Genomic DNA, 27209 nt, shown 5'->3' with positions numbered 1-27209 from the left:
GCATCCTCCATCCAGATGAAAAAGAGATGCTGAAGCAAGTAGTGAGGTACTAAGAAAAGAAATGTATGATGATTTGTCTCAACTAACAAAGGCAGCAGAATTGTTTCCTAACAGGTTGTACAGTACCAACAAAAGAGCTCCAACAATCCTGCAAAGGCAGACCTGGTCTCACAACCAGGAGACACAGTATATATCAAGAAGGTCATCAGGAAGTGGAAAGACTCTATGTTTGAGGGACCTTACACAGTCACTGAATCAATGGATACAGCTTTGAAGGTGAAAGACAGAACCACATGAGCCACATACAACAGACAAATAAAGCTGAATACCAGGAGATGTGAAGGAAATGAAAGAAAGGAGAAGCAAACAGAGACATCCTCCCCTCCAACATGGCATTTGGACTTTGTTTCATCACAAAGAGATATGAGATATGTATTTTTTCAATTTTTTTGTTATGCACAGCTGGGTTAAGAATATATCATGTTAATTCACATAAAGAATTAATGAGTAACAATAATAGGGGTAATAATAGCAATAGTGACAATGATAGAGTTAACAAACATACATACAGCGAAACTAGAGAAACAAATAGGGTACACTCAAACACTTACACTAAGGATGACAAGATTCATACAGGATTAAAGGATAACACATGGTATGCACATGTGAAAAGCATTGGAGAACAGACCACAAATTCAGAAAACAATAAGAGGGACCCCTTGTACACCAAAGGAATAGGGTTCTTTTATTGTATAGCAAATGTATCAAGCAGAGGATGATGTTTGGGTCTACCTCTTTTGTTAAGTATAACATTGGAGCAGATGTTGAGTGAGGAATCAATGAACACACATAACATGGTGTATTTGGGGTCTGTTCTTAAGTCAAAATTACAGTTGATCCTTTGGTAAACCCAATATTGTCCACTATTCTCATTCATCCAACATTCCACTCAGTCCTAATTTTATACTTAACAAAAGAGGTAGACCCAAACATCATCCTCTGCTTGATACATTTGCTAGCCTGTAGAGTAAGAGGTCAAATACACAGCCCTTTTTATTCCAAGCATCAAACCGATTCACGAACGCCTCTGCCTATAAAACAAGCAACAGTTTAACAAAAATCATAACAGACAGATCCGTGATACTTAAAGAACTAGAAGATATGAGAAGAAGAGGACAGATTTTAGGAAGTTATAAAAGACATGAATTTCTGAAAGAATATATGATACAGCATGGAAAGATAGCAGTATATTATCCCGTTCTTAGATGTAATAATTATACAGACATTCATGAGACTCCCCAAGATGGGTGTGAAATAAGGTCAACAATGTTAATAAATAGAATGATTCATTTACTCACAGGAGGGGTGGAGTCACAATCCCATAATGTCTTGCAAGGAAGGTCTCTGAGGGAGGAGGGGCTAAATGGTACACACACAAAAGGGTGTACGCCCATTTGCAACACTTATGCCTCTAGCTACATCACTGTTAGGCCTCCTAAAAATATAAAAGTAATTAAAGTAACACATTTTCTTTCTGTTTTAAGGGCAATGGTACAGTTCCAGTGGGGCTCAACCATAACTGCAGAACAACTAAAAATCTAGGATGTTTACAACAAGGCACCTCCGGACTCATGGATGACTACTGGCAGTGTGGAAACAATCTATGCCCAACTTCCACCCGGATGGGCCGGCGTCTGTTCCCTGGTGACTCTGCATTCCCCGTTAGTAATAATTCCCGGGAGGATATTTCATTGCGCAAACACCCAATGAGCAAAACGATTAGCCTTCTTCACCAGAAAAGAACAAGGAGAAAAGCGTAGTATTTCACATGGAACAGATACAAAAATATCCCACAAGACTTCCAACTTTTCAGTGAAAGCCAAGTGAATGTAGGAGGGTAAATACCCTTCTTAACTTTGCACATAAATGCAAATGCATGGTGGTTGCAGATCACAGCTATCGACGGTGGAGTTTGTGCAAAAATAGGAGCTGTATGCTGTACATTTATACCAGGAAATGATGCTGAAAATGGCTCTCTAACTAAAGCCGTACAGACTTTACATAACTTACAACAGACTATGCATGAATAAGGAGGTGCAGATGAAGGGTTCTCGAACTGGTTTAGTTGGCTTCCAAATTTGGCATCCGGACTATTTAAATCCTTAGTTCCAATAATAGTGGTGCTGCATGTTATGTGTTGTATCTTCCAATTAATATTATATTGCTGTAAAAACGCAGTCAGAAAATTGGGAAAGGGTATGTATGTTAACAGACACATTGCAAGCCTTAGGTACAAGATGAAAGAAGATAGGACAACCTCTGAGATAGTTGAAGAATCAACTAAAGGGGGGAATGTTAGTATAGAAGATATTAGTATGGACATTGAGGAGGGGGACCCAGAGAAAGTGCCACTGAAAAACCTCACTTGCACCCACACAGATATGTACATGATTAGAAAGCATTATGTGCCCAATGCTTCAAGTTAAGGAATTACAATGGACAAGCTCAGAAAGAGAACAGCTGCAACCTTTGATACATACTGATGGTAGCTAGAAATCAATAAAACAAACAAATCAAGAAGTCTCTGGTACGTCAAACCAACCAGTATTGACAGTTCCTCCAGAGAATGATTGTGCAAGGAGGTAGTATAAGGGAGTGATACAAGTAAACCAATCAGCTTCAAGGTCAATTTAATAGGGAAAGCTAAGACACAGGGAGGATCAAAATACGATGCAACAAGAGCAAGATCACACGCTCTGTTTATGCTGAGGTTGTAGAAATAGACACGTAGTCAGATAGCCATGTGGTCAGATAGCACAAATCAACTAACCGGCAGTTGGATCATGCATTCTGCTTAAGCTGAGGTTTTAGGACATGTTGGTTGCACCAATCAAATAACAGGTAGTTAGATAGCACATAGAACACGTAGTCAGGTGGGTGGGAGTGATTGCACTAATTTACGTAGGAAGGTGAGACACTTGGCTTTAGTTGTGTAATCCTGCTCAAATATGCCATATATGGCCATTGTCGGTCACATGATTAGTATGTATAATTCAGCAAAAATGCACTATATACCTACTGCAGCCAATTTGAGAGTTAGGCGGCAATCCTACTTGGGTTGATCAATCTCCCAGCCACTGTAAAATAAAACCTTTATACTTTATCACTTACTCTTGCTTTCTTTTCTACTTCAATTAAGGTCTAACCAACATAAAGAATCCAAATATGTGAACACCGAACTACGATTTGGATTTCAAACCCCCTAATTTCTAAAAATAGAGACCTTTTGTACCATGTACAATCTGGAGATACAGTAAAACAAATCTAATGCTCAGTGAAGCAGTGCAAACATTAGCTATACAAAAAACAGAATGGTGCATTTCCTTTTGGTCTCCAAATAAATCATATTCATTTAGTTTGAACCCCATATGCAACAGTGCTTCTCATGCACAGATTCCAGGCTGTCAGACAACAGTTTCTTTTGCTCAGCCTGCATTTGAGCACATAAGTAAGGATAAGTTCACACACAACCTGCTCAGTGCCCCTTACTTTGTTGACCTGCGCAACTGGGTTTATTTGAAATGTTACAGCTAAAAACCATTTAGAGCATTACGTGGATGAAATGCCATTAGGTGATCTCATTGTAATGCAGAGATCCAAAAAAAAGACGTCCAAAATTGGAAAATCTGGAGGTTTTCACAGGAAAATCCTGGTGTCCTACAGTGCTTCATAGCCAAATATCTTGAGTGGCCAGTCAAGCCAGAAGGACATGAAATGCTGGTACAACCAGAATGCCACTTTGGTGGAGTTTCAGCAGGGCCAAGAAGTGTGGCTAATGGAGCTTGTGGAGCCCCGTGCTCTGCAAGACTGCTGGTCTGGGATCTATGAGACGAAGGAGCTCAAGAGTGATATCACCTACCTGGTGGACCTCAAAACTCCTAGGAATCTTTTGAGGGTTATGCATGTGAACCAACTCCAGCTCCACTTTGAAAGGTCTGAGATGACCATGCTCTTGGTAACTGATGATGAGGTGGAAGAGGAGAGCAAACCTCTTCACAACCTTCTACCTTCCAAAGAGCCAGATGGGCCAGTGGAGGGTGTCAGCTTCCCGCCTTCACCGACCATAGATCAACAGAGAGACTGCCGCCAGTTGTTGGGGCCTCTCTCTTCTCACTTACCCTCGGGCTCACTACCTGGTGCACTCATCATAATGACACTGGGGTCAGCCCACCTGTGAAAAATAAAATTAACGGATTGTCTAACAAAGTGAGAGCTAAAATTCAGGAGGAGGTCTCCAAAATGTTGGCACTAGGGGTTATTGAGCCCTACAACAGTTGGTTCTGTGTAGACGACCATGGGCTCAATGCAGTCACTAGGACTGACACACTACTCATGCCCAGAGCTGATGAGGTCATAGATCCACTTGGAGCCACCAAGTTAAACAGCTAGTTTGACCTAACGTCTGGGTACTGGCAGATTGCCTTGACCGAGGGGGCAAAAGAGAGGTCTGAATTCTCCACACCAGGGCACTTCCAGTTCCGGGTCATGCCCTTCGGGTTAAAGATAGGCCCTATCACCTTCCAGAGGTTAGTCAACCAGGTCCTGGCTGAGTTGGAGATCTTCAGTGTTGCCTACTTGGATGACATTGTGGTGTTCCGCTCCAGCTGGGAGGACCACCTATGTCACCTCAGTAGGTGCTTCCATCTCTGCAGAGGGCAGGCCTGACTATCAAGGCCAGTAAGTGCCAGATGAGGCAAGGATCTGTGGTCTACTTGGATCACCAAATGGTAGGTGGCAAGGTGCAGCCCCTCCAGGCCAAGATTGAGAAAATTCTGGCTTGGGAACCTCCCAAGACCCAGACCGAGTTGAGAGCCTTTTTAGGCCTGACTGGTTATTACAGGAGATTTGTCAAGAGGTATGGTACAATTGTTGCCCCCTTGACAGAACTGACTAGGCTGACTTCCAGGAAGCAGCCAGGTTCGGTGATCTGGACGGAGGTATGCCAGAAAGCCTTTGACGCCCTGAGGGAGGCCATGTGCATGGCACTTGTGCTCATGGCCCCTGACATCTCAGAGGAATTTATTTTCCATACAAATGTCTCAGAGAGCATATTGTATACAGCTAAATGAAGAGGCCCCGGACCAACCTGTAGCTTTCATCGGCAGGAGGGTTTTTTCCAGGGAACACACTTCCGGGTTTAGACAGACCACAGGCCCCTCAGATGGTTAATGCAGTTGAGGGGTGAGAATCTCAAACTGTTGAGGTGGTCCATCTCCTAACAGTAAATGGACTTTACGGTGGAACACCGTCCTGGAACAGACCATGCCAATGCTGGTGGCCTCTCCAGGTTCTCCCACCTTAGTAAAGAAAACTCCAAAAGGCTTGCCCCCCCCTCACTTTCAGCTGGGGAGACACATGTTCGACCTGGCACACTTGGCGGGGTTTCCCCTGACTTTTTTGCTTTCCAACCTCTTGTTTTGCTGACTTTAATATTGCTGGCTTTAGGATTCTAGTCACTTAACCATTGCTGAAAAGTGTTAAAGAGCAGGTGCTCTGCCCCTAAAACACGGTAACGTCGGCTTATACACAATTGGCATATTTAATTTAATTTAATATTGGCATATTTTATAGTCCCTAATAAAGTGCACTACATGTGACCAGAGCATATAAATAAATAATACTAAGGGGCCTGCAGCACTTATTGTGCCACCCACTCCAGGTGCCCGTTAAACATGTCTCAGTACTGTTATTGCAAACCCAGTGGGTGCAGTTTTAAACTGTTATGTCGACCAGGCAAGATACCCAACTTGCCAGGACCAAACCTTCCTTTTTAATACATATGTCACCCCTAAGGAAGGCCCTGGAATGACCCAAGAGCAGGGTGCAGTGTATTTAAAGAGTTGGACAGGTACTTTTAAGTTTTACATGTCTAGGTAGTGAAAAACTCTCAAATTTCTTTTTCACCACTGCAAGGCCTATCTTGCCCAGAGGTTTGGGATTGTCATATGCCACCTCATAAGAGTAATTTCCAATTGGGACAAGATAGAAATTTTGAGATCACTATTTAAAAGAAAAACTTATGGTGAAGTTGGATTTTAAATTGTTAGTGTGAAAATGTCACTTTAAGAAAGCTTATAAACTAACGAAGTATCTAGTTGCCATAATTTTTTGGATCACTCAAAACAAAGGGACCAACATTCTTATTTCATTAGCCCTCATGATTTATTTCACTTTTCTTTTTTATGTTTTTCTCAAAGTTTTTGTTGCAATATTACATGTCTCTGTGACGGGCAGAGCTTTGTTTTAAAACAAGAAATTCAAATATACACATCAAAAACACATTTGATATTACAACAATACAAAGAAATCATATAATGACAAAACAACACATTGGTCTCTGTGAAGAAACACAATGTGGATAACCTTTCTTTGACCAGTCCTTCATTCAAAACATGTTAACACTTTGCGGAGTATTCCATTATTGTTGCTATACATGCTATATCCTGCCAGTGTGAGGTGGCAAGATATGAATATATCTATAACAACTATCCCTTCATTGATCAAAAAGCCCAATAGTATCAATATATTGATGACATTTGGTGTATTTGGAATGGGAACAAGGCAGCCCTCATGGAATTTCATACCTGGCTGAACAATAGGAGCCCAGGGTGTCAAATACAGCTTGTCACATTGTACAACAAGTCTCGCTTTTTATGATGTCGAAGTTAGACCCTCCCAGAATGGATTAATCACTACCTTACATATGAAAGCAACAAATAAAAATAATGCCTTACACTACAAAAGCTACCATCCTAGGAACCTTAAAGACAATCTGTCGTATAGTCATTTTTTGTGAATCAGGCACAATTGCACCCACAAGGAAGACTACGAACTACATGCCCATACATTGTTTGACAAACTAAAAGAGAGAGGTTATCCCCACAAACTGCTGAAACACTCCATGAAGAGGGCATGGTATACACCAAGGGAACATCTGCTAAGAAAAGTGCAAACAATCCACAGAACGTTTGATGTGCGTCTCAAAAGATGGTCCCCACACCTATTCATTTAAGAAGATGATACGTAACAATTTGCACCTCATTGAAGGAATGGTTCCAGGAATTGGTCTGCCTTTATTTGCTCTGAAAAAGAACACAAGCATTGGACAACAAATAATCCGATTCAGTGATGTCCAAACAAGAATACCAGACAACTTGTGCTATCTCATGAATTTGAAACCTATCCAGGGTCATCATAAATGTGGTAACTGCACGGTGTGCAATTTTACTATTGAGGATTCTATTTTCACGGATGGTGAAAATACAATGGAGGCAAAAAAAAAACGTGGTGTATGCAGTAATCTGCCCTTGTCAAAAAATGTATATAGGCAAAACAAACCAGGAGGTTAAACAAAGAGTGGTTCAACATCGCTCTAGGTTGAAGAATGACATTTCTGCGGCGACTATGGTCAACCAATTTACAGAGATGGGTCACAAGGAAAGAGATTTGAAGTGGACTGTCCTTAGTGTCATCAAGCCAAGTCAAAGAGGCGGGGACACAGAGACTTTGTTAATTAAAAAAGAAGCGTACCTGATCCAGAAGTTTAATAGGGCAACTAGGGGTTTAAACGAAATGACTGAAATCAATAGGTTATAACATTGAGTAAACTACCAAATCGTTTTCAGTGGAGGCCACCCACTTAAAATTATGGTGCCGAACATTTTACAAACAGTAATGATTTGGACCACAATCCCCAACATGCAACACACTGGATCAGGCAACAATACACACACTATCCAGATAAGTCAGCATCGGTGATTGATTTAAGACCCCTTGTTAACTCAATTACCAGAATGCAGCTCACAATCGAGCAGCTCCGAGACCGAAGCCAGAACCTTGAACTACAGAATGATCAACATGGAATGCTGAAGGCAAATGTTTTAATATGAATGCGGACTTGACACATTGTTCCTTGCTTAAAAAGCGCACTTGTAGTGTTATAATCCAGCGCATAGTGTGAAGATTGAAAAAGTGATCAGCTTTTTTAAATTAGCGCATTAGGAATGGCAACCCAGCAACACAATTCTAACAAACGAGTGTCTTTCGTATTATAGGCGTGGAGAAAAACCATGGCTGCCTTAAAAAGAGGAACAACTCCAAATCTCAATTCACAAGGTGAGTGAATTTATACTTATTGCAATACTGGATTATTGATAAGATTACCTGTGCCCATGCCTATTCAGAATATAATTACAAAAGCTTTGTAACACAGTCACTGGTTCTGTTTTGCCTAATTAAATATGTTTACAGCTTTAATCTGTTACCGGACTAATGCTCTGCTATATTCCTTTCACATGAGTTCGTTCTTCTAATATCAACATGGGACAATCACATTGAACGGGTTTTACTACCCAATACAAGAAAAATAGAGGTACGCTGGAGTAATAGAAAGTATTGTGGACCTAATTGAGAGGGTTAGGTTTCAGTTGAAAAATCTCTAACATACCACTCTATAATACCTTTCACAGAAACGACAAAGTCCCGGTCCTGAGGAGAACTCATAAAACGGGGGTTTGAAACGCATTGGCCTATGCTTCTGGGGAAAGGACACTCGCAATCAAATTAAAAGTGTGTGAGAGAGATTTACAACACATCAACTCTCTCAGTGAATATATTTAGCACTTACGGCCCCAGGGCACCTCACACTAGCAGGATATAGCATGTTTAGCAACAATAATGGAATACTCCGCTAAGTGTTAACATGTTTTAAATAAAGGACTGGTAAAAGAAAGGTTATCCATATTTTGTTTTTTCACAGAGAACAATGGGTTGTTTTGTCATTATACGTTTTTTTGTATTGTTGTAATATCAAATGTGTTTTTGATGTGTACAATTGAATTTCTTGTTTTAAAACAAAGTTATGCCCTTCGCAGAGACATGTAATAATATAACAAAAACTTTGAGAAAAACAAAAAAAGAAAAGTGAAATAAATCATAAGGGCTAATGAAATAAGAACGTTGGTCCTTTTGTTTTGAGTGATCAAAACAATTGTGGCAACTATATACTTTGTTAGTTTATAAGTTAAAGGAGGTCCAATCTAGTTTGCATCAAGGACTCAAGCCTTCATTAATTAACACTTTTAGAAAGTTGAGATTTTCTTACTTTAACTATTCTGTGTCTCTGCCTGTCTCTGAATGCACGTCTCGGGTGAGTGACTGCTGGGCTTTGTGTATTTCCTTAAAATGGTCACACCAAAAGGGTGTGTCATTCACATCCTGATGACCCATCACCAGGCTCATGGGACTTCCTGAGCTAGATGGAAGAGAGGAGCTGACACCTGCACCTAAATAGGACTGAGCCAGTCCCCACACAAAGAGCTGCAGACCCCCCTTTAGTGAGTCTGGAGTCAGGGCAGGAAGGGCAGGGACCTTGTGTACTTCAAAGGCCTCTCTTTGAAGTCTCCCCCACTTGAAAGGCACAACTTGGTAGGAGTACTGTACTCCTGACACCGCTAACTCATTACACTCTGGACCTGAGGACACTCTGTCAGGAAGGACTGCTGTGCTGCTGATAGGACCGGCACTCTGCTGGACTTGCTTGGTTTGCTGTACTACTGATCTGCTGTGCGTTCCCTCCAGCCTGCTGCTCTTTTCCTGGTGGTGAGAAGGACTGGATCAAATGTCTACATCCCCAGAACCAAGTGACACCAAGGACTTGCTGGCTTGCGTCCTGTTCTGAAGTCTCAGGGACATCAAAGACTTCTTTTAACTCTGCTTGAGCTGCTGGACTCTGCCAATTGTGAGTCCTGCTCTGTCAACAGGTGCCAATCCAGTCCTGGGCCTTCTTCAAAAACCCAAGGCTTGCCTGCTTTGTGCCAGTCGAAACCGACGCATTCTCCTTCGACGTTGATGCAGCGCCGCTTCGAGGACATCCTTCAACGACGATGCGGGACCCGATTGCGAGGCTCAATGACGACGCTTCGCCTCCTTCACAAAGGGGTTCAATGATGATGTGGGGACCCGACTGCATGAGTCAGTACCAACGCATCTTGCTCTCGCCGTCAACGCATCCTCCGGAAAGGTAGGTTTCAGTGGGGCCTGCATGCTTCTGTATCCGACCTGCACTCCATTGCGGTCGGCTTGGCTTTTCAGATTTGACCCGGTCCAGTGCAACCAGTTGGCCCCGGTTGGCGCTATATGCTTTTAAGCACTATATTTCAATTTAATCTTTAAACATTCATAACTTTGGTTCTGCTTTTTGGATTTTTGTCGATTTGGTCTTGTTGTGTTAATTAAATTAAGCTCTATTCTTCTAACCTGATGTGCATTATTTTTGGGTGGTGTTTTTACTGTTTTACTATATTAAGTGTTGCACAAATAATTTACACATTGCCTCAAGTTAAGCCTGACTGCTCTGTGCCAAGCTACCAGAGGGTGAGCACAGGTTAATTTAGGGAATGTATCTGATGTACCCTAACTAGAGGGTGAATACCTCTGCCAACTAGAGACCCCATTTCAAACATTTTTCAACTACTAACTTTATTTATTCTAACAACCTGCCTGCCCATGTGTCAAAGAGATTCTGTCCAGGTAGAGTTGAAAACCAGCCCTTATTTCTATTGGGGTTGACCTCAAGGTGCAAAAGGGCTCCAATGGAGGGATGCCAAAATTATTTTTGAAACTCTCCCCTTACATTCGACCCACTAAATAAATGACAATTTGTAGTTTAAGACATAGTCATGAGGTGGACAAACTAGTTTTATGCCCTCCTTTCCTCACAAACCATTGTTTGTCAAAATTATTGTTTATTTTCTCAAGTAGATGAAAAATGAACACAATACAAAGGAGTTGCTATTTACAGTGGTACAGTGATCATCAATAGAGAGGTAGACATAGCCAAATTAAAACAATGATCACAAATTAAGTCCCCCCCAACAAGGCGCATTCCACCTCGCACCCTATCTGTACAAACCCCACAAACAATAATAAACAAAAAGGGTGTAGCTTATCAAGAGACGGAGCTACATGCAGACAGGAGTTCTCAGTGGTATTGTGGCGTTGCCATGACCAACTCAGTTTTCCTACGGTCAAATACATTCACAATTTGAATAAATGCAGATACCTCATTCTGGCAGGACAAGCAAACAGAGGCAAGCCCATTGAAAGATATGACACCAGAGGGCCCCATATATACTCACATTTTTATAGGAGTCTGTCAGGACATCCGCCAACCGCTCGATCGTTATCGCCTTCCACAGCCTAGCATGCCATTGGGTCAGGGAGGGGGCCTCCGCTTTTTCCATGCAGCTGCCACTGCCATTTTGGCCGCCCATAGGCAAAGCCACATAATTGATTTGTACCCATGTGTTTGGAATCACAAGGAGTCATTCTGTAGGCCCAAGAGCACAAAACCTGAAGCCAGTATCTCAGACCAGAAGGGACAGATCGTGGGGCAGTCCCACCAAATATGTTGAAAAACACCCAGTAGCCCACAGCCCCTGCAACAGAGGTCAGACGTTGTATGGGGGAATATTTTCTTAAGCTTAGTGGGGTAAAGATACCAATCAAATAATAATTAATAATGCGCCTGCCTGAGCCCCATGGAGTGATTGAACTTGGGAATATCCCTCACTACTCCGGTCCGCTGAGCTTCCATAATGGAGTAATCTAGAAAGCCCTCCCAGTGATCTTTAAATCAGGGTCTGGAAGTATGCAAAGTGTCTAACAACAGATTGTATAGAAAGGAGATAGTACCCTTTGTACCACTACCTCGTTTCACAAACCGCGCAATGGATGTGAGTTCTCCTGTGGCGCATTCCCGTATGTCTGACTGAGATACCCAATGTATTAACTGATTGTATTGGCAGCGTTCTGTGGGGGTAGGTGGAAGTCTCAGTGCAATTTTTAAACGTTCGCAGATCCCAGTTATGAAACAAGACTGAGACCGTAAAGCACCCCCCTACCCATCCGTGCCTCAAAGGGGCCAAGCTGCAGTGCATGCTGGAATGCCGGATTAAAATGTATAGGCATGAAAGGGGAAGGGAAAGTGGTCAATCCCCTGGCCCCAGTGACTGTGTCCCACACTTTGAGAGTTGTGCGTGTGGGTGTGCTCAAGTATGCTTTCAGGGGGCGGTCTACTTTAGGCTTCTACAGTACGTCCCAAATGTACTTCCCCATAACAGCTCTATCCATATGGAGCCAGTGCTTGTCTGACTCCCAGGCCGACCATTCTGAAATTACCCTCAGCTGTGCCGCGTTAAAGGATAAATTAAAATCCGGTAACACCAGGCCCCCCGCAGCTTTGGTCAACTGTAGTACCTTATGGGAAAGTTGCGTCCTCCCCCTTGCCATATGAAATGTGTTACCATGGAGCGTAGACTTGAGAAGAAGCAGCGCTCTACTTCTATTGGGAGCCCATGGAACAAATAATTTGGGACAAACTGACATTTTAATGGCGTGTATCCTCCCCAACCAAGATAGAGATAGGGCGCCCACCTCTTTAGGTCAATTTCTAATTGCCGTAATAAAGGAGGGAAATTGGCACGGAATAGTTCAGATAGTTTGGGGGTGATCTTAATGCCTAAATATGTGATCCAGTGAATTGCCCATTTAAAGAATGCCGATCTAGAGAGTCCCGCCACTTCATCAAAGTGGTGTAGTTCCTCTAGGGCAGCTTCAAGAGAGGTAGGGGTTTGGGCCAGGGAAAGCAGGATGTTGTCTGTAAAGAGTGAAATCTTATGGTCTTCCTCTGCAAATCGGATTCCATAAATCTGTGGATGTTGACATATCCTGGCTGCTAATGGTTCTATACTTAAGGCAAACAGTAAGGGGGAGAGGGGGCACCCCTGCCTCATTCCCCTCTCAAGCGGGAACACTCAAGAGCTTAACTCATTGATTAGCAGCATTGTAGTGGGAGTCGAGTAATTGACTTTAATCATGGTCAGAAATTTGTCGCAGAAGCCGAACCATCTCAAGGTGTGGAAGAGAAAGTTCAAATCTACATGATAGAACACTTTCTTGGCGTCCAAGGCCAGGAGAACTGCCAGTACTGAGTTCTTGGAGACTTTTTCAATCAGATGGACTAGCCGTCTAACATTGTGTGTCTGCCCGCCTTTTATAAATCCAGACTCTTCTGGATGTATCAGGTCTGGGAGTAGGTCGTCCAACTGGGTAGCTAAAATGTTTTAATACAGTTTGGCGTCTAGATTCAGGAGGGCAATCAGACTATAGGAGTCGCATTGACTCCGGTCGTTACCTTGTTTAGGGATGAAAAATATTAGGGCTTCACTCATAGATTCTGTGACCATGCCATTGTAGGCCATATAGTTAAATAGTGAGACTAGATGTGGGACTAGTTCCGCCATGTAGGCTTTGTAAAATTACGTCTTCAGTCCATCTGATCCAGGAGATTTATGGCATTTAAGATTAGTTATCGCGGAACGGGCTTTGTCTTCTGTAATGGGGCTCCCTAAAATTCTATTTTGGGTGCTAGAAACCTGGGGTAGAGTCACGCCCTACAAATATTCTAACCGCACAGCCTGGCTCGTGAGGTTTGGCTTATATATAAGGTTTGGTAATATCTACTGAAGACCTGGGCTTTCCCCACATCATGCACAATAATTTCATTTTGTTTGTTGCAAATGTCCCCTATATATTCTTTCTCACTTTTCACTATCAGTTGCCTTGTTAAGTGGGAGCCTATCTTATTAACCTAATCAAAAGTTGTTCGGTGAAGGCGGAGCAGGGTGAGTTCCGCTCGGTTATTGTAGATTGTATTGAGTTTCCCCTCAGTGCTGTAACCTTTTCTGATGTGAGAGAGTAGGGGTGTCTTTGTGAAGTCTCTCCGCATTCTGGAGCTCTATTTCTAAAGACTGACGATCCATAGTCCGGGACTTGTTGAGGGTAGAATTTAGGGCCAACACTGTCCCTGAATTACCGCCTTGAAGGCATCCCAGTTGTTTAGTGGAGAGGTGTCACTCTGTTTATTATTTTGAAAAAAGTATTTTATGGTTGTCCTTAAAGAGCCTTGAAATAGTCTATCTCAGAGCAGGGATCGCAGGAAAAACCACCTCCTATATTTAGAGGGCGGTGCCTCCCAGTCGAAACATATAAGCACCGGTGCATTGTATGAGAGGGTTATTGGATAAAATGTCGCTGATTGTAGAGCCTGACGTAGAGTGTTGCTTACAAAGACATAATCTTATCTCGAGTAATTTCTATATGAGTGAGAGAAGTAAGTATAATCCCGATCGTTCAGGTGTGGTGTATGCCATGCATCTAAAAGGCCTAAGTCTCCAAACTCTCTCTTCAGAGATTTGGGGAAGCTTCCTGTGATTGAGCATTGCGTATGTGTGCTATCTAACCCCACCTCTCACGTAAGGTTAAAGTCCCCCTGAAGTATGATCGCCCCTTCTGAAAAGTCTCCCATGGTAGTTAATAAGGTGTTCAAGAGCTTGATTGGTGTTGGGTGCATAGAAAGTGGGGAACGTACATCGCTGTCCCATTATGCATCCCTTGACCATAATGTACCACCCCTCCTTGTCTGCTTTACAACCTTCTGGTGTAAACCATAAGGATGAGTGGAAAAAGAGTGCCACCCCATTCTGTTTAGTGGATGCTGAGGATTTGTACATTAGTGGGTATTGTTTGTGTTTCATGCGATGCTCCTCGGAGCGCTTGAGGTGGGTTTCCTGAAGTGCCACCACATCAGGCCTCTGGTCTGTAATGTGTTTCCACAATTGTTGCCGCTTAGCGGGGGAGTTAAGTCTCCTTACATTCCATGTTAAGGTTGTGATAACCATTACTGAACGTGACCTGTGGCCCTCCACTGTAATTTGGTACCATGTGAATCTCCCATCCCATCAAATCCACCCCTCAACCTCATCCATCTCTTCTTGAGGATCTCCCTCTGATCTGAATTTGAGGTCTTCTAACTGCCCTAAACCAACCCCATGTACTACGTGAAAAATCAAAAAGCAAAACCCTAACTAAATCTAAACAATAAACCATTTTCCCCTTCAACAGTTTTTACATGGGTGCAATACCTTCCTGAAGGCGTTCTTGTCTTTACCCGCTAAGGCATTTTCCCAGAAGTAGCACTAGTGCAGGAAAGAAAGATAGGCCTAAAGGGTGAAGGAGAATGCAGGAGGAAGAAAGAGAGCACGTGAGAGTATAAACTGACTGACCCCAGCACCTCACTAGGCGCCCACATAATAGGTTAGAAGTCCAAGCTGACCAAACTGTTCATATAGGCAAAGCACTACCCTTCCCCACCGTGGTGGTCTCCCACCAGGTCCACGGTCCAGCATCATGCTATCCATCTTCTTCAGCGAGTTTTGGGCATTTTCTGACGATGTGGTGTCTTCCATTGTCAGTCCTCCAGTGGGCCCGACCGGGGGCCTGCCATTCTGCCATTCTGCCGTTCCTCTCTGCTTCGGACTGTCCGGACTGTGACGATAGGCCCAGGATCTGCATCACTTCCTGAAAATCAGTGACATGGCTTGATTTATTCTGGAGCTCAAATGCCAGGCCAAAAGGATATGTCCATTTGTATCGGATGTTGTCTTGGCTGAGCTTGTCAGTGATGGGCTTTAATAGCGCGTCTCGCCAGTGTGGCCGGGGCAACATCTTGGAAAAGGGCACATGATATTCCTTGAAAGGATACTTAGCTGGCCTTCCACGCCATCTGGAGGATTGCCTCCTTCACTTTGAAAAAGTGTAGTTTGACAAGTACATCCATAGGCCGATGTTTGTCACCTTGCGCTGGGGGGCCCTACCCTCTGCACTCTCTTGATTTTCACCTTCAGACTGGACTCCCCCATCAGCTCTGCAAATGTGCCACGTCCTATGTGGCACATAGTTCATGCCCAAAGGAGGGAACACCACCTTCTCCGTTTATTTGAAAATGCCTCCAGATCTGGTCCCTCCACTCCCTCCTGTAGATTGGGGATGCGCATGTTGTCCCTAACCGATCTGTTTTCAAGGTCCTCATTCTTTAGAGCTGCAGGTTTAAGCTGGTCATGGAGGAGCACAACTGTGTTCTCTAGTCGGTTTGCTCGGCTCTCCAAGTTAATGACTTTGGTCTTCAGGTCTACTGCTCTCGTTCCAACTGCATCAACATCTAGCTGGAGAGAGAGCAACGGTGTGTTTATGTCAGATCTCAAAACCTCCAGAGTGGCAGCCAAATCTGTCTTGAGCTCCTCTCGTAGTTCTTTTTTGAAGTCCCTCAGCTAAGCCAGGAAGCCGTCTTTTGTGAGGGCCATGGTGTCAGGATCTGGCTTGCGAGAAGATGGGCCTCTGGAATCAGCTGTAGCAAAGTAGTTGGAGACCCTATTGTTCTGGGCCTTCTTCAGCGGCATAAAGACCAGGGGATGTCACCCAACGCTGGCATTGCTCTAAAATCGTTTGCTGTAGCGGAGACTTGTAGCTTTCAAGCACATCCAATTGTCCCAGAGATTCCCCAGCTACCCCACACTTACCCCAGGGCCTCCAACTGCCACTGCCCGGTTGCTGTTGTATTGTGTACCCCTCCAGCTTCCACTCAGGGCCTCCCAAAATGCTGCAGAGTGTGGTGGTCTTGGCCGATCACCGGCATTGTACAGAGGGTGCCTTTATTTTACGGACGGTAGGCCTCTCTCGGACCTTCTCGCGCGCATCCTATGTCCCTGAAGGAAGCCATCTTGGAGTCAGGCAGGTGGCCATTGTCCGTAGGCCTTCAATCCCTCCATGTTAGAGGGCCGCACTCACCATTGGCTAAATGGCGGGGTAGAGGGCCACCACCAATCCGGCCGTCTTCTGCCTGCAGCCCTGCCAAGTCGAGGCACCATTTGCCCCTCGCAGCCGGGATCCCACTGATGAATGTCTCTGGTCCGGTGTAAACGTAAAAAGCCCGATCTCGTCCTGCCGCACGGCCGCTTCAGTCTCTCAGGCTCCCAGTTGAGTCCATCTGCCTGCTACTTCCCTCAGAACTCCGGAGGCCGCCCACGGCTGCTCCACCTCTCGGCAATCGGCCCGCCAGGCTCACCAGAGTGCTCACCGATGGCTCCACAGGCCCCGCCACTCGAGTCATCCTGTCTCAGTGCTGGCCAACGGGGAGTCCTCCTCTGCTCATTCTCCACTCAGGACTGGCAGGCAGTCATCACCCTCCTGTTCCGTCTCCTATGCTCCCTCCGGTAGTGTGTTTCCAGCTTTATTCAAGCAAATGCCACGGACCCCTCGTAGAACACGTCCACACGACCATCTTGGTTGGCCACGCCCCTCAACCCATTGTTTTCACACTCTTCTGTTCATCATTTACCTCATGTCCCTCAAATAACTAATCAGCTCCTTTGCCAAGACTTGCTTCTATCATCATCAACCTGAGTGGATGACACATATCAGTGAATGTTTGTATACTATTCAACACTTTAAGCTAAACCCTCCTAAAATGATGACTATGTTTGCCGGTAATACCTTTCTTCTGCTTCACCATCCCAGCTTACAAACAGAATGTTGGATATTATGTTGCTTTTGAGAAAGTATAATATATTGGTTTCTTGTGTGATGCAACTTTAAGCCTGACTTCAAAAATCAATACAGTAATTGAAGCACCCTTTTTCATCGAAAAACACTGAGGCACGCATTTCTTTTGCTCTCTTTCCCCCATTGTTCTCCACCAAATAGCAATGAGTACCCACAGACTTGATTTAGGAGTGCTGGAATAACTACTGCATAGACACTGGAATCAGGCTGTACTTCCGCACTTACTGCGCTCAGATATATCACCCCACCTCTCTATGTCATTCATTTTCTTGTGGTTTCTCTTCAAACCATTTACAGCCATGCTGATTGATGTATGTACTAGGCCTTGAACAGTAAAATCCCTGAATTATTAAAAGTCAGATCGATCCTTTACTGGCCCAAAGCCACAATTGAGTTAACTTCTACAGTGTCACTTTTTGTGTAAAATGCACCAAACAGAGAAATCTTTCTCCTTGCAGCTAATCTTTTGAAATCTATGCAGAGTCATATTAGTTGTATAGAATCAGTTTCAAAGCACTCTTCTGCAAGCACTGGCATTATATGGGACATGCCCTGAATCAGCACAGGCCCAACAGATCCGTTAATATTCCAAACAGACCTTCAATCCAACTTCTCAACACCCAACACTGTGGAAGTTTTTCAATATGGAGGAGGGTGTCTTGGAAAGACCCATCCATGTGGACACTAGATTGGGTGCTGCATTAGTGCAGGTCGCGCTGTTATTGCGCTGTGCTTTTAAAATAACCAGTTTTGTATTTTCGTTTTTTTCTTGGATTCTCCCCTGTTTTTACTATTATCCTGCCTGGGTACTCGTCCCCTTACCTGCATTTAATTTTGGAAAGCGCACCGCCGTTTGGCGGGTCCGGGTCCCGGGGTTGGACTCTTGTGGGCGCCATCTTGGCTTGGGTTGGTGGAGATTTAGGCGGGCGCCATCTTGGAGCGTCCCGACGCTCGAGCTCTTCATTGTGACGCCTACTTAAGGCGGACTCGCTGGGTTTTCATTTAGATTGGGTGCTGCATTAGTGCAGGTCGCGCTGTTATTGCGCTGTGCTTTTAAAATAACCAGTTTTGTATTTTCGTTTTTTTCTTGGATTCTCCCCTGTTTTTACTATTATCCTGCCTGGGTACTCGTCCCCTTACCTGCATTTAATTTTGGAAAGCGCACTGCCGTTTGGCGGGTCCGGGTCCCGGGGTTGGACTCTTGTGGGCGCCGTCTTGGCTTGGGGTGGTGGAGATTTAGGCGGGCGCCATCTTGGAGCGTCCCGACGCTCGAGCTCTTCATTGTGACGCCTACTTAAAGTTGTCCTCTCCCGCGCAGCGGGACCGCGCAGTGGGACGCCGTCGCTTAGCCGGAGTCGTGCCAGAGTCCTGCCCGTCTGCGCTCGTCCGCATCGAGGAAGCGGGAGCGGGGCCTGGACATTGGCAGTAAGTCATCGTACCATCATGCAGAATACCCGGACGCTCAGGTACGATCGCGCCGCTCTGTTTTCTATTAGAGAGAAGCTCACGGTGTGTGTTCATGATAATGTGCACCCATTGTCGGGTCCGTATGACTGTGCCTGTGGCAGTTTGTCACTTGATACCCCGCCTGGGGTGCGCGCTGTGGAGAGGAATGCCCCTAATACACGTACTAAGATCTCTGAGCGTGTACTTCGCATCTGGAGTCTGAACGTGAGATCGTTGGTCAAGCACCATCAGTCCTTACGTGACATGATCGAAAAGGACTCTCCTGACCTCATCTTCCTCACTGAGACTTGGCTTCAGGATGCAGATACGGCAATAATCAATCTGGCATTCCCTCCTAATTACACAGTGTTCACTCTTAACCGCACTTCTAGAGGGGGCGGCATAGCTATGGTAATAAAATCTTGCTTCCCGGCTGAATGGAAAGCTCTTGACTTACCAGCGTGTGAGAGCGCTTCCTTTAAGGTTGCCTTCAGTCATCAGTTTACACTTAGCGGTATGCTTATCTACCGCCCGCCAGGGAACGACACTGTCTTCAAGGCCGCTCTTACTGACGTGGTCAGCTCTTTAGCTCCGAGATGTGCCAATTTTAACATCGTAGGTGACCTCAATATCCATTTCGATCAGAGGTCATCAGCACCTATTAATACCTTGCTAGCGGACCTTGAAGCCATGCAAATGATCCAACTAGTTACCTCCCCTACCCACATAGGAGGTCATATCCTTGACCCCTTCTTTTCCACACTGGAGCTTGTTAGGGTCTTTGACCCGATGGTGGTAGGCTGGACTGACCATCTGTTGGTTAAAGTTTCATGCCCTATAGATGACCCACAATTTAAACCTGTGGATAGACTGATCCTTAAAAGAAATTGGCACAAGCTCAAACTGGAGGAGTTTTATAAGATCCTGGAGGCGCAGCCCCTGGGCAATCTCCCGAATGTGGAACAAGGATATGAGCAGTTTTGTAACTGGGTCTTAGCCGCCCTCGACTCTCTTATACCGATGCGCTGGTCGAAATGTCATGCTAAAGTTCCCAGCCCATGGGATAATGACACTCTTGCCGAGCTTAAGAGAACGTGCCGGCAAGCTGAGAGGACGTGGAGAAAATCCTTTGATCCCACCTTGAAATCTTCGTATTTTGCCCAGCTTAAGATCTATCACAGGGCAATCTGTCAAACCCGGGCCGCATACTATGCTTTCGAGTTTCAGAATAGCCCCAATCCGTCTAAATTAATTTTTAAGGCTCTTAAAGACCTTATGGGGAAACGGGCCACCTCGGTAGAAATTTGCACGGACTCTCACTGTGAAAGTCTGGCATCCTTTTTCGTGGAGAAAGTGCAGGCGATCTACCGAGGATTTACGTCATCTGTGCCTGGTGCTGAACAAGCTGGTGTGATGGCTACGGTTCACGAAACCCTGTCCTTCCTGCCTGGAATGTCTGACGAGGTATTCGATACTCTGAGCCTCAAAATTAAATCCGGTTCTCCATTAGATCCGTTGAAGCCAGAGCTATTCAGACTTCTTCCTCCCTTATGTCGTGAGCCTATACTGGACTTGATCAATCTTTCGCTCGCATCGGGCGTGGTCCCTTTTCACTGGAAGCAGGCAGTGGTCAGCCCAATTCTAAAGAAGCCTAACCTTGACTCCCTATTACCAGAGAACTACCGTCCCATCTCCCTCCTGCCCTGGACCGCCAAGGTTATTGAGGCACACGTGAACTCCATCTTGTCTGCCCACCTTTCTCGAAATAACATTCTTGACCAGAGCCAGAATGGATTTCGTGCACAACACAGCACCGAAACTGCACTGCTCTTTATGACCGAGCACATGCGTACGGTGCTGGATGCTGGGCAGACAGCGGCGCTCCTTTTGTTAGATCTGAGCGCCGCGTTTGACACGGTGTCTCACGAAATTCTGATCCAGCGCTTGGAGGGAGTGGGAATTGAGGGGACTGCTCTCCAATGGTTTCGCTCCTTCCTCTCGGACCGGTCTTTTAAAGTAGCCATTCCACCTTGTCAGTCCCCTTTCCATCCATTGGGGCTGGGGGTTCCGCAGGGCTCTGCGCTGAGCCCCACTCTGTTTAACCTATATGTGAAACCGCTGGCTGCAGTTGTCAGACAATGTGGCCTAACCATGACATCGTACGCCGATGACATGCAGCTGGCGGTGACACTCAGCGGTGACCCCGAGGTGAACGCTCCCAGATTCCGTACAGGACTCATAGCCGTGGCAAATTGGATGCAAACTAACTCTTTGCAGTTAAATGCCAAAAAAACCGAGGTCCTGATATTAGGAAAGCAGGCGGAGCTCTGGGGAGACCAGTGGTGGCCTCCAGAATTGGGGGTGACTCCCATCCCAGCTGCCGAAGTTAAGAACTTGGGGGTTTGGCTGGATCCCACACTCTCTTTCACCAGCCACACGATGAAGGTTGCAGCTACCTGTTATGGTATTCTGCGAGGGCTGAGACCGGTCCTCAAATTCTTCGACCCCCCTACTCGGCAACTGGTGGTCCAAGCCTCCATTCTTTCTCGGCTGGACTATTGGAGTGCGCTGCTGCTTGGAGTGAATCAGGCGGAGGCTACCAGATTGCAAAGGGTGCAGAATGCCGCGGCGCGAGCCATCGTTGGCCTGCCTAGACAGTGCTCTGTCTCTGCAGTTTTGACCTCTCTCCACTGGCTGCCGGTCAGACAGAGAATTAAATTCAAGGCTCTGTGCCTGACATTTAAAATCTTGAAGCTTTCCTCCCCTCCAGCCCTTGCTAAGCTTGTTTCCTCCTATGTTCCTACGCGGTCCCTTAGATCGGAATCTCTCCATCTGGTGGTTAATACACGGTTTAGACTGAGTAGGATGGGAGGTCGCTCTTTTCGAGTATTAGCGGCAGGATTATGGAATTCTCTCCCTGTCCATATTCGAGCCTTGAACAATCTTACTTCCTTTAGGCGCGCCATAAAAACTTTTTTGTTCACAACCACTGACTGATTCCCTCCTTTTCCTTCCCAGCATCGATTTGTTGTGTTGTGGTACCTGATCAGGCGCCGGGACGCCCCTTGGCTGGGGCAGCTGTGCGCCTTATAAAAACTACTAACATAACATAACATAACACTAGCCTCATTACAGCAATTGTGCTATTCATTTTCTTAAACTCTCAACCTTACTACATATAGAGATATTTGCTGCATTGTCATAGTATCCGTGATCTATGGTTATCAACCTCTGCTGACTATCATGCATGATATCAGGTTTTTCTGATATGAGAACACTGCCTCCTCCAATCTCAGCTTAACCACGTATTGACCTCACCTGGAGCAGCTTTCCAAGGGTACTCTTTGGAATGCTTGTGAATACCATCAAGTTGGGAACGTACATGCAGCGAGAATCAGAGATCTTTTCCTCAACTTTTCTAACTTGGTGAATAGGCCCCTTTTATTTTAAGACTCTCTCTACTGGGAGGTATTGCACCTGTGCAAGTGCAGGAAAACCATCATTTAACTCCCCACCCCAACATAGTTCAAAATATGCAAGCACTGAACAGATATTTGGAAAGCTGCTGATATAGGCACTAAGAGCAATCCAATTTTGGAACTATAGGGAATCTTAAACAATAGGTGTCTCACTTGAAGGGTACTGTTGTTTAACAACAGAGAGATATGTGGCCAGTGACAGGCCTTCAACTACCAGTGTGGTAGATGGTTTACCATGTGTGTAGTTGTGGAATCAAGAGTGCAAACCTTGTCATTAAAATACACAGGAGATAGATGTCATGTGTTATCTTTAGGCCTGGGCGTGAAATTCCACTCCTCTCGCTGAGTTTTTTTCACTCATCGCTCCGCGTATCACACGGAGTTCCAAACGACTCAATGGAGCGGAGTGGAGTTTTCACGCGTGAGTGAGGAAAATCTTAAGACAGACCACCTACTGGTCAGATTTCTCAACGCAGGAGGTTGTGGATGGCCGGTACCGCTCGCACTCAGAAACCTACTGTTCTCGTTGAGGAAGCTGCTGAGTGGAAGAAAGAAGCAGCACCCTCTATGCATGGCGATGTTCGCGCTGATTTTACAGCATAGGACAAACACACTGATCTAAAAATCGTCACGAATGCCGCATCGTAACGAACTCTGCTACTACCTGTAGCGCGACAGAGTTTTTGGTCACTATGCGGAGTTCAGCGGAACTCTGCCCAGACCTAGATATCTTAACCTTCCTTAAGAAGTGGGGCCCCCAATATGATGGTCTAAGTACAACCAGCAAGACAGGCAGTAATAACTCCAAAAGTTCAATCTCCAAATAAATGAAGCCAATCACAGATCAAAATTACACAAAATGCACTCTCATATACAAAGAGTACTAGCATTATATGTAAAAGGTTATAGACATAGGGGCAGATTTATGACGTCTGGCGCATCTCTGCTAATCAGCAGAGATGCGCCAGAAGAGTTGCGACGCATCTGCCCACCCGTGCGCCACCATTGATGCGCCGCATTTACAATGCGGTGCACCGTGGCACTCGGATGGGCAGATGCGTGACGCATCTCCTGTCGGAAAGGCGGCGCATTGCTGGAGTTGCGCCGCAAGCGCGACGCAGCTCCAGCAAGGCTCGGGGGTGCCCTATCCCTTACATGCTGCGTCAATCCTTACGCCTGCTTCAAGCAGGCGCAGGGTTTTGACGCAGCATGGCCTTAAAAGTGACTGAGTGAAATCTTGTAGATTTCACACAGCCACTTTTAGGAGGCGTTCCTGCGCTGGAACGCCCCCCCCCGCTCCAGAACGCCTTCATGTGGCGCAGGGCTTTACAACGTGACGCATCTGCCAGATGCGTCACGTTGTAAATACCCCGCAGCATGGCGCAGTATTTGCGCCGCCGTTGCGTCACAAAAGTGACGCAACGGCGGCGTAAATGAGGCGCAAGGGGCTCATAAATCTGCCCCTCAATGTTTTAATGTATATTAAGATATATTTAAGCATGAAACAAATGGTTCACTCCCTTCTGTTACCACTGACCCACATCACCATCTTTACAGTATGTAAACAATAATCGTCATAGAAACAGGAATCTATTTTCCCCGTTGCCTGCAAGCAGCCAATACTGAACTTATATTGAGTCAATGGGATGATTGGAGTGTTTGTGAAAGTATAGGTTTCAAACAATTTAAGGTTTTTAATGTGGCTTCAAATCCAGGGGTGTTGCAGATGTGCAAGTTACCACAAAGGAGAAATATCAGAACCGGAGTTTTATTTATTGCTGTTCAATATTTTCATTGAACTTTAATTCTGCTGTATTTACAAGTCGTTAAATCCGGTTAATATTAATGCTAACAGTATTAATACATGTTTGCTTTATTCGTTAAATGTTATTTATATTTTGATTTTTGACCTTAGCTTCTGATGCATCTGTTCCATTATCGTTTTGATTTTACTGTTGTGATCATAAATCATACAACCTAAAATCATGCACTCAAATAATATTAATTCACAGCATTCCAGAGTACTATTGTCTTCAACAGAGAGAAATGTGCAAATTGCTCAGCTTTTCTCACTCAGCCATAAAAATATACGGTGAACAGTTAATTTAACAAAAAAAAACCATTTCTCTTCTCTATAAGAGGCTTAAAAAGCTTAAATAGTTTGTTTTGCCACCTGCCTGTAACATAATCTAATCTCTCCCAAATGTACACTCCGTTTCATATGGATACTCGTGGAAGGGCAATTCGAGGTGGATGTTCTGAGCAAATTATTTCTTGAACTCACAAATACATATTACCATTTAGACTATTTAAAACTTAGTCGAGTACTGTATACCAGACTGAAGGAAAACACAATTGATAACTGCACACTATAACAATTTATGAATATATGAAATATAAACAAATATAACAGCCACTTGTACTTTTTAATCTAAGAGAGCAAGCAACGGATCTGCAGAAATATCAATACAGCGTGCTCAGCAGTATGTTACTCTGTGCCTGCTTTATCAATTGCTTTGATAATTCTTCAGTTTAAAAGACAAATAGAGTATTTTAGCCCATTTCACTATATTTTTAAAAATTGCACATTTCTTTATGAATTTTAGATTGTATTGCAAGAAAATGTAAACATTCCTTGTCATAATTTATGGTGAAAGAATCTATAGATGGTCACTTACCCTGCTCCTCTCGATGAAAGTGAAGATGTTGTTTTTAGAGGAAATAAAAGGCAGATTCTGACTTTATATCTGTCATTATACGCTTAATCAAAGAGAGCATCAGATGAGAGGGAAAGGTTGGTAATCTCGTTTCCAATCTTGTGAAAACTGTGGCTCTCTCCTCCCGCAGAGAATCTGCCTGGCTGAAACTAGATCGCTTCCATGCGACGGACACAAACGCTACCCTGAACTTAATCCCCTAAGTGAAATGAATTAGCAGCAAACCAAGTCCGGATGCAAATCCACCCTTGACACTGAGCTTTTCCCCTGAAAACCAGACTCAAAGGGTTACTTTTGTTAAAGAAACAGGTGCTATTTAATGAAAACTCGATGTCATCTACAGAGAACATTTATAGCATGAGTTACAAAAAGCATAGAAAAAGCCAGAGGATTTCATTACATTTTGTAACATAGTATTTAATTATCTACATGTATTAAATGAGATATTAAATTTGCAGGAGAAAGAAAACATCTTTACACTGTGCATCAAACTAGCCAATGGGTCCTCAATTCATCTTTGCCCTTAACAGTACCTTAAAAATATACCTCATTGGTGTTCATGGTGTGTGTCACAGGTGCTGCTGTCATTGGTTGCTATCCATTTAAACACATGACTGCTACACCTGATAACAACGATTTCATAGAAGAAATCACAGGGGGAGTTTTACATTCATCCAGTGCACAGTCCTGTTCTGCACTGGCTGCACTGGATGCACCCTCATAGGGATCAAAAGTGCCCACATGATTACAAAACAATGCACCCTCCCTAGACCTAGAGTTTGCGCCTGCATTGGGCGGGGTGCATCAGTGCTTCAAACTACTGCTCCGTCTTTTGCTGACACCTGGCCTAATTTTGAAGACGGGTGATACAGTGAGTGATTGCAACCCCCTGCAGGGGATGTCCGCAGCTCCAGTGCCCCCTGCAAAAATGCACCCTCTTTGGGGACACAAATGTGCCACGTCCTATGTGGCACATAGTTCATGCCCCTTGGAAGAGCCTACTTGCCCTTCTGCCCATGTCACTGGCACAGGTGTTCCCTCCTTTGTATGGTAGCACATCCTCACGCAAAGGAGGGAACACCACCTTCTCCGTTTATTTGAAAATGTGGCCCTATGTTACAGAAGGGGCTGTATAAGCTTCTACGGACAGTTCTGTAATGCAGAATGGACCTAGAACCACAAAAACACAGAGGTGCAACCCGTGGACCTTGCCTAGAGTCAGGCCCCAGGAGGTACTGTAGGTGGCAACCACAGTCAATGCACAAGTACTGGTTCCTATTACAAGAAGTTCTACATTCTACATGCGTAACCACCACACGATTGCATACTGAATTATAGACAAGTCAACATTGTGTGATTAGGGCAGGTGTGTAAAACTTTCACATGATTTGAGTATAAGTGTGAATAGATGGGAATATCATAAGAGGAAAGTTGTAAGGCACGGATAAACTGGGATTTGACACAGGCCCCTTGTATTTTAGCAGCCTCTTAGTTAGAGTAAGCAGAAACCTGCTCCTTCCTGAACTGTAATTGTTAAGAACGTGAATTATCTGTGGTAGTGTGTGAAGTGTGCACCATACCAAACTGTATGCAATGTCTCAATTAAATTCACCTTACTGCCCTCTTGAATAAAACAACAATATCTAACACACACCTAATACTGGGAATTTGTTTTTTATGTTCAAAATATTTTATTGAAGACATTTCCATAAATATGAAACACAAAAAATAATACCGAACCATATAGTATAGAAAACATACTACAATATATAAGAGAAAGTAGAATAGCAATACCAACATTGTATAATAGTACAAACATGATATAAATAATAAATGAACATAAAAGGGCTACATTAAGCAAAGATTAATTATTACAAATGGAAATAAGTTTCCTAAATTGTAGAACATGTACTAATGTAGGAATCTAAACAAGACCACATACTAGGCTTAAAAGAGGAGGAGTCCTTATGAGAGTGTGGATAAAAACATTGCCCATGTCTAAGAAAAATAATCTATTCCCACCATGCATTAATCGAAAGTGAAATAG

At 44.4% G+C, this 27209-nt stretch overlaps 1 protein-coding gene across 1 annotated transcript in view; it reads right to left on the bottom strand.

Annotated features, from left to right (window-relative positions):
• Positions 1 to 25252, bottom strand: part of HHLA1 (HHLA1 neighbor of OC90) — a 310979-nt gene extending 285727 nt beyond the window's left edge. The window contains exon 1 of the mRNA XM_085603780.1: positions 25124 to 25252. The gene's annotated coding sequence lies outside the window, so the exon portion shown is untranslated. The remainder of the gene's footprint in view (positions 1 to 25123) is intronic.
• Between the last annotated feature and the right edge of the window lie 1957 nt (positions 25253 to 27209).

The sequence above is a fragment of the Triturus cristatus genome, chromosome 5_1 (genome assembly GCF_964204655.1).
Source record: "Triturus cristatus chromosome 5_1, aTriCri1.1, whole genome shotgun sequence".
Lineage (NCBI taxonomy): Eukaryota > Metazoa > Chordata > Amphibia > Caudata > Salamandridae > Triturus > Triturus cristatus.
This window is presented reverse-complemented; position numbering and strand designations above follow the sequence as displayed.